The sequence below is a fragment of the Lutra lutra genome, chromosome 2 (assembly GCF_902655055.1).
Source record: "Lutra lutra chromosome 2, mLutLut1.2, whole genome shotgun sequence".
Classification (NCBI taxonomy): Eukaryota; Metazoa; Chordata; class Mammalia; order Carnivora; family Mustelidae; genus Lutra; species Lutra lutra.
The window spans coordinates 182417637-182425593 of record NC_062279.1 but is presented as its reverse complement, the minus strand read 5'-3'; the positions used below and the strand labels follow the sequence as shown (position 1 = coordinate 182425593).

Sequence of the window (7957 nt, the reverse complement as noted above, 5' to 3'; positions counted from 1 at the left end):
TCCGGTTTGACAGAAAAAGACTTATTCTTGTCCTAAAACTCTCGTTTCGCTCCACTGCACCGTGTCATCCGCCTGACCCGCCACCGCTTAGCGGAAGGGGAGGTGCGGCCCCTAGTTGCGACAGAGTCCCCAGTCACCCCCAGGTGGCACTGCTCGGGGTTCTCCCGGGCCGGGGCCGTCCCAGACCTCGCGGGGCGGTTGTCCGGGGGGTAGGAAGCCTGGGCCGAGGGAGTCCCAGGTCCGCGTTCGGGAATCCGAGGGACGCTCCTGCGACTTACCTGCGCCCCCAGCGGGGTCGCGGCAGCCGGGACGCGCCGGCAACCCTCTCCCGCCTCCAGTCTCAAAACCTCCGCAGGGTTAGTGGGAACCGGGGGCTGCGGGCTGAAGCGAGCGGGGGCGGGGCGAGCGGGGCGGGGCGAGCGGGGCGGGGCAGGCCGGGGCGGTCGGGGGCGGGGCCTGCGGGCTCCGGGCTCCCAACCCCGCGGTGCCCGCGGGACTTCACACCGTCCGCGGCTCTGCGCAACCCGCGCGCTCCAGCCAGGTAAGGATGCGGCGCGTCGGCCGGGGCGGCCCCGGGACTGCGGGATTCAGGGCAGGAGAGGGTCAGGAACCGGCGCGAGGCGCTAGGCGCGAGGCGGCTCTCCCAAGCCCAGAGACCGACCCTCCCGGGATGAGGAAGATTTTCTATTCTTCCTGCCACGGCAGGTGAGGGACCCGGTCCACTCCGGTCCAGGAAGAAGGGACAGGTGCGCGCTCCCGCGTAGCCGCGGCTTCCTGGGTCGCCGCCTCTCCGCCCCTCGAGTTCAGGCGCTGGCCTCTCCCGAGGAGCACCCGCCTCCTTTCCCTTTGGGTCCCAGGGCTGAGGCCGCCCCGCGCCAGGTTCAGCGTTGGGTTCACTTCCCAGCGGGGCGGCCAGGTTGGTTCCTCCTCTCTGATTGGGTGGAAGCGCAGTCTCGCTTGAAAGTTGGCACAGTCCGCAGCGACATTCCACGGTTGTACGTGTCCGAGTGCCTCACCCCACCAACTTCACATTTTTTTAAAATCTGGGAAATTGTTTGAGTCTTGAAAACAGCTGTTCGGTGAAAACATGTATTGGAAAAACTAGGACCTTGATCTGGAGTGTGCACTACTCCTTGGATCCTAAATCTGCTCTTAATCTGATCTCCCACCCCTCCCCCGACAGAAGAAGAATAGTACGTTTCTGTGTACCAGGTTCGGAAACAGTCTCATCTATTGCCATTCTTTGGAAACTGGAATATTTGATTAGAAGGTTTGGGAACAACAGGATGGGCCGGTGGCTAAGTGGGTTTGAAGGTTATCCAAAATAGTTAAGTGTTTTGAGCATATGCCCTCTGTTTTTCCAGTGAGTGCCCATTTTCCTTTTAGGAAACTCTGAGAATTTGCTCTCTTTGAGATGATTCTCGCCTAAAGAGCTGAGGAGGAAGAGACAACCTCAACACACCAGTGGTTTTCCCAATTAAGTTTAGTATTTAACAGGTCGGTTTGACACTGGTAGCTCAGTGAGCAAGAATCACATGTAATATGGAATATCATGATTTATACGGAGAAAAGAGAGCGTGTTGTCCTTTTCTTATTTTGTATTGGACATACTTTTTAGTTCAGTTACATTTTTCAGTGTTTAGGAAGGACCTATATACTTTCCCTGTACTGTAATTAATCTGATCAATTATTACTACTCTTGCCAATTCATGATGCTTACTGCAATGTGTTTATTTATGTTAACGAGTTTGATTCTTCCCACAAGGGTGTATATGTTTTGATTTCTGGAACTGTATAGGGTAAGTGTTGTAGACACTTGCAAATCAGTGCTGTGCTCTAGTTGGCAAAACCTTTGCTCCACATAGGTCCTTGAACTAAAATTTTCACATCTTCCCAAACAGAAAAGAACATAGAATGCTAATGTACTTTCAACCTATTTTACTTATTCTGTACTAAGAGAGTCATCATGTTTTCTCAGCAGCTACTACTTAAGGGCAGGGGCAATATTTTATCGAACCGTGATAAAGCTCTGAGAATGGTAACCTTTGCTCTGTAAAGTTCAGCCTTGACAGGTGGTTGGAAGGGTCATGGGCAGTGTCTGGCTACTTTTATGCTGGGGAGGAATTGTCGGTCTCCCTGCCTTCCTCTGCATATCTAGAGTGGTAGGAGCCTGAGCCTTGGGCCTCCAATTACACCTCTGCTTACTGGTTCCTCCAGGTTGGTCCAGTTGGTCCTTCTTCTCCCCGCCCCAGCTCTTCCAGTTTTGTGGCTTCTACCCTGACTCCACCCCTGCCCGGATTCCCACCCTTAGGGAGAATCAACTTACTGTTCAGGACAGAGAGGATAGGTCCACATCCGCCTAGTGCTGGGTCCCCCTTGAATGCTTAGTAAATATCTGTTGGGGACAGTGCCACTTGCTTCAAAGCCCTTATTCTCTCGTGTTATTCAGTCTAGAGAGGTAAAGAGAAGGAAGTTGTACTTAGATCAGTCGTTTTAGGGGCCAGCTGCCTTGGATGGATTAGTGTTATAAAGGGGGACATTTGAGTCTTTTAGAAAGGAGTGAAATTGGCTCATGGTTGTTGGCAACTGTAAAATTGTCCTATACCATGTGATTATGGCATGAGAATAACTTCGTTGAAAAGAAGCCTATAAGAGAGGGGCTTAGTAGTTGTCTCAACCCGGACTTGCCTTTTTGTTTCTGCCCTAGCTCAACCAGTCCTTGCTTGGGTTGAATTATAACTATGACCTTCCCCACCACGTTTGGCAGCTCAGAACTCAGAGGGCCATAGCGACTGAGGGCTAGATGTAGAAAATTGCATTTTCTTTTGTTTGGGAAAAGCAAGGATGGAATTTTGCTGAGTTGTTATTAGGGAGACAAAGCAAAAGCAAATAAATGTAAAAATGCCTGGACATAGAAATCAACATGTGGTTTTTTGTTTGTTTGTTTTTAAATTTTCAACTTTTAATCTAAATTACATTTTTCCACTCTCCAGAAACAATCCCTTGTAATTCTTTGAGCTGGTTATTTTGGTATTTGCTGCTTGCTACTATTCGAGTTCTGCAGTTTGAAGCATTATCTATTGACTTCTTACTGTGGAAGACGATGACATGGCTCCCTTTATTTTTCTCACCCCCATCTCGACCACAGCTTCCTTATTTTCCCATCCTTGCAGTAGTAGTTAAACAGTAATTTTGGTTAGATCAATATTCATAGCTAAGCTAAGCACAAGTTCTTGTTTTCTTTGGAGTTAATCGTTGTTTGTTTATTTAGTTTTATATGTCTGCATCATTAATTTGACCCAAAACTCTTGGCCAGATTTCCAAAACTTGCCTCAAATGCATCACGTGTTGTCAATTTCATTTTCCTGAAGAAGTTGTTCCTGAGTCTCCTCCTTGCCCTCATCTGGACCAGTTGCCTTCTACACATGGGGACCAGTTGTCACCCTGAAGACCTTTGTCATCACCCTGGGGATCCCCATCATTTCTCTCCTGTTGGATCTCTTGTTAAGCACATGTCTTGCTCTATCTTGGTCAACTCCCTTGTTTTGGTAGAGCACATCTTCATGGAGCTTTTTGGAAAAACTTGCATGGGATATGCATTTTTATTTAATTTATTTATTTTTTTTGAGATGGTGAATGCCTGGAAATAGTTCTTTTCCACTGACAATTGACTGTTTAGAATTTTAGGTTGGAAATTTTGAAGGCATTGTTTCATTGCTTTCTAAGCTATGGTGTTGCTGTTGAGAAATTCAGAACTGTTCTGATTCCTCAGATTTTACCTGTAATTTGTGTACTGTTTACAAGCTTGCTGAGTCTTTTATGGAAATTATAGAATTTTCTCTTCATCTCCATAATCCTGAAATTTCATGATGCTGTACCTTGGTATGGATCTGCTTTCATCCAGTGTGCTGGGCTCTTTGAATCCTGAAACATATCTTTCAGTTTGGGAAATTTTATTCAATTGACTCATTAATAATAATTTTTTCCCCTCCATTTTCTGTGATCTTTCTTTCTTTTTTTTTTTTTTGAAGATCTTATTTATTTATTTGAGAGAGAGAGATTGAGAGAGAGGGAGAGAGAAAGAGCACGCACAGGGGGACGGGATAGAGTAGAGGGGCAGAGGCACAGGGAACAGCAGACTCCCTGCTGAGCGGGGAGCTGGATGTGGTGTGGGACTCAGTCCCAGGACCCTGGGTCATGACCTGAGCTGAAGGCAGCTGCTTAACTGACTGAGTCACCCAAGTACCCTGTGATGTTTTTTTTTTTCAGAAACTCATATTGTTCATATATTAGATATTTTGGAATAGGCCTCTAATTTTCTTATATTTTCTCTTCTAATATCTATCTCTCTTTTTCTTGGTTCTGCTTTTGGGGAGATTTCTTAATTTTATCATCTAGTCCTTCCACTGAGTTTTTAATAAGTATAATCCCATTTCTCTCTTCTAATTATTTTAAATTAGAAGCTCTTTTTTTTTTCCCCTGAATGTGTGTGTATGTGTATGTGTGTGGGTGTATTGAAGGAAAGGAAAAATTTTCCTTTATCCTCAAGACCCAGCTGGACTAAGAATTAAATTTAAATGAGACAGATTAACGGGGGTGGGGGGAAAGTTTTATTCCACATGCACCGAGGTCCAATTATGAACCTGAGACCTAAAGAAACGACTAAAGCAGGCAGTTTTTATATTTTATAAAGAAACAGTTAAGTCTGTGAAGAATTGACAGGACAAAGAACATTTTGGGAACTTTAATTAGTAAAGAAATCGAAACAGGATTTGGGCTGTGGTAGTAAATGAGTAAAAAGTAACAAGGCTTGTTTATACAACCTTCTCAGATCTAAATTTCCCATCTCTGGCCGTAAGGACATCTTTTTGCCTCCTGGTATGGGAGGGCACCTTTCACATAGGAGATTTATTTCCTGCTTTCAGGGGACAGAGGAAAGTCTGAGTGTTCTTCTTACATCGGCTGTCTCTTGGGCAACTTTTATTTAAAATAATCAATGGGCCAAAGTGACACGTTTTGAGGTGGTCTCCTCTTGGCCCCTTCAATATCCATTTCTTCTTCTGTTTTATGGTTTCAGTGCTTATCTGTCTTATCTCTGAGGATAACCTTTTTTTGATGGTTTTATCTTTCCATTACAGACTCAGTTTCCCCAAGTTGCTTTCGTCTATTTATTAGTTTAGGTCTCGACCTTTCATCTTAGAGGTTTGCTTCCTATTTCTAATACCCTCTGTGGTCTGCTCACGTTTGAGTGTTTTTTTTTTTTTTTTTTTTTTTTTTAAATGATTGGAGGTGAAATTAGATTCCTCCAGGCAACTCTTTTTTTTTTTAATTTGACAGGCAGAGATCACAAGCAGGCAGAGAGGCAGGCAGAGAGAGAGGAGGAAGCAGGCTCCCTGAGAGCAGAGAGCCCGATGCGGGGCTCGATCCCAGGACTCCGAGATCATGACCTGAGCCGAAGGCAGCGGCCCAACCCACTGAGCCACCCAGGCGCCCCTGAGTGGGGGTTTAAAAGCTGAAGATGTGTGTGGGCTTGTTAACTGGAAACTTCACTGTCTGGTGATCTGGCTGGGGCTTTTATCTGGAGGAACTCTAATGTCATTACCTCTTGGGCCACTGAGAGTCCTCAGAAAAGGCTCTTCCACTTTTTCCTGGATGGTGGCGGAGAGCCTGGCTGTTGGTGGAGAAGAAGGCTGGAAGTCTCAGCATCCACATGTCCATATAACCCCCTCATGGTGTTTCTAGTAGAACGCCCGAGCTGTGTCTGATGTACCCCATTCTGGAGACTCTCTCTTGGAGAGGAGGTGGGGGAGAAACTCCAGGTGCTTTTGCGAGGATGAGGAGAAAGCTACCTACTTGCCCAGAATGGCTAAAGGGATATGGGACATTCAACTGCTTTTTATTTTTTTATTTATTTTTATTTTTTTTTTTAAGATTTTATTTATTTATTTGACAGAGAGAGATATCACAAGTAGGCGGAGAGACAGAGAGAGAGAGAGAGGAGGAAGCAGGCTCTCTGCTCAGCAGATGTGGGGCTCGATCCCAGGACCCTGGGATCATGACCTGAGCCGAAGGCAGAGGCTTTAACCCACTGAGCCACCCAGGCGCCCCTCAACTGCTTTTTAAAGCAGCTTTCAGTCCTCTTTATTTCAGCTCTCCCCTCTCCCCACAGTCTAACTGCCTTTAATTATGTAGCATTTGGGAGATACCATGGTATGAATTGTGTTGTTCTTGGCTTCCCCTCACCTCACCACGTGAGGTCTCATGTTGTCATTTTACTGGGCTTTTAGGAGGGAGGTTTTGCTCAATCTGCCATTGGTGCCTTAACCAACGTCCGTGAGAGACCAGTGAGCTTCAGCTATGGTGCTACGCTGCTGTCCTCCTGCCTTTACCGGCAGTAAATTTTCTTTGGCCAATCCAGGCATATTCTCTCACGGAACCCAGTTTGGACCTCAGATTTCTTCTTCTTCTTCTTCTTTTTTTTTTTTTTTTAAATTTTATTTATTTATTTGACAGACAGAGATCACAAGTAGGCAGAGAGGCAGGCAGAGAGAGAGAGGAGGAAGCAGGCTCCCTGCCGAGCAGAGAGCCCGATGTGGGGCTCGATCCCAGGACCCTGAGATCATGACTTGAGCCGAAGGCAGAGGCTTTAACCCCCTGAGCCACCCAGGCGCCCTCAGATTTCTTCTTCTACCACTTTAAGCATCCACCACCAACCATTTACCCTTGTCATGGGAGGCAAAACCTCTAGAGCAAGCGTAGGTGGGACATAGCTTACTGGTCATTGAGCCTTTGTTCCTGTTCTCCAGCTCACTGTGTTGAGGAGGACCGGTTCCAGCACTTCCGCCTCTGACTGTCTTACCTTTCAGTGAAACTCCACCATAAGCCCAATACTGTAATCTGAAAGGCAGGCCTGGTGTTATTGGTGGCCGTGTGGCCTCTAATGGAAGTTACCACTATTTCCTTCTGGAGGCCGGTCTATCACACAATTGCTTTACCAGCAGAAGCATCCTCACTTCCTGTTTCAAAGCTCATGTCTTTCTTGGAATGTGCACCAAGTTCCTGTTTCTGGCTGGGCCGTGCAGAAGAAATGACTGATCTATCCGGGGCCTCGTGGATGATCAGAACTTTCCCAACCCTGTTTTACCAACTGAATCATTCCTTAGGCTTCTTTAATTCAGTGTGATCTTGCAGCTTTCTTTGCCAGTAGACTGACAACGTCAACGGGACTTTATGCTTACACACAGAGGAATGCGGAGAGTCAGCTTCCACTGAAGGAGGGAGAGCATTTTTCCCAAACCACCTTATCTGTGCAGAAAAAGCAAATGTCTGTACTCCTACGGTGATGCCCATGCATCGGGAGTACAGAAAACACCAGCATTGTTGCATCGGAGTGGGTGCAGCAGTGACTTGCTCTCTGGGGGTGAAAGCAAAGGAGAAGGTGGTTAGAACACACTTAGCTGGAGCCCCCCCATTGTGAACGGAAACGTGGCCAGTTGGAACACCTGCAGGACTCATTCTTCCCTCAGTGCATCCAGGGCCATCCTTCTCTTTTCTTTTTTTAAAGGATTTTATTTATTATTTGTCAGAGAGAGAGAGCAAGCAAGAGGGGCTGTGGACAAAGGGAGAAGCAGGCTCCCTACAGAGCAGGGAGCCCAATGCAGGGCTTGATTCCAGGACCCCAGAATCTTAACCGACTCTTAACCGACTGAGCCACCCAGGCATCCCCATTATTCCCTTTTTGAAATAGAACCTTTGAAGCCATTGCAACCTCTCTTTCCGTGCAGTATGTTTGTCTCTTATGTGCTAAGTGCTTTACCTAAGTTCTTTTTGTCTTCATAGCTGGATTGCAAACTCTCCTAGGGAAGAGTGCAGTGCCTAATAAACACCTGAAGAATGTGCTGAATGAATTTTCCGGATAATTGTGGACACTTAGCAGTTAGAAAAAAAAAAAGATATT

The 7957-nt window shown here is 46.5% G+C and overlaps 1 protein-coding gene across 2 annotated transcripts in view; it reads left to right on the top strand.

Moving 5' to 3' along the window:
- The first annotated feature begins 254 nt into the window (after positions 1 to 254).
- The window catches only part of TEC (tec protein tyrosine kinase), a 146812-nt gene continuing 139109 nt past the window's right edge, over positions 255 to 7957 (top strand). The window contains exon 1 of one of the 2 annotated variants that reach the window (XM_047719237.1): positions 255 to 356. The gene's annotated coding sequence lies outside the window, so the exon portion shown is untranslated. Of the gene's footprint in view, positions 357 to 457; positions 542 to 7957 lie in introns of those variants that run through there. The other variant, XM_047719236.1, reaches the window with a different exon arrangement.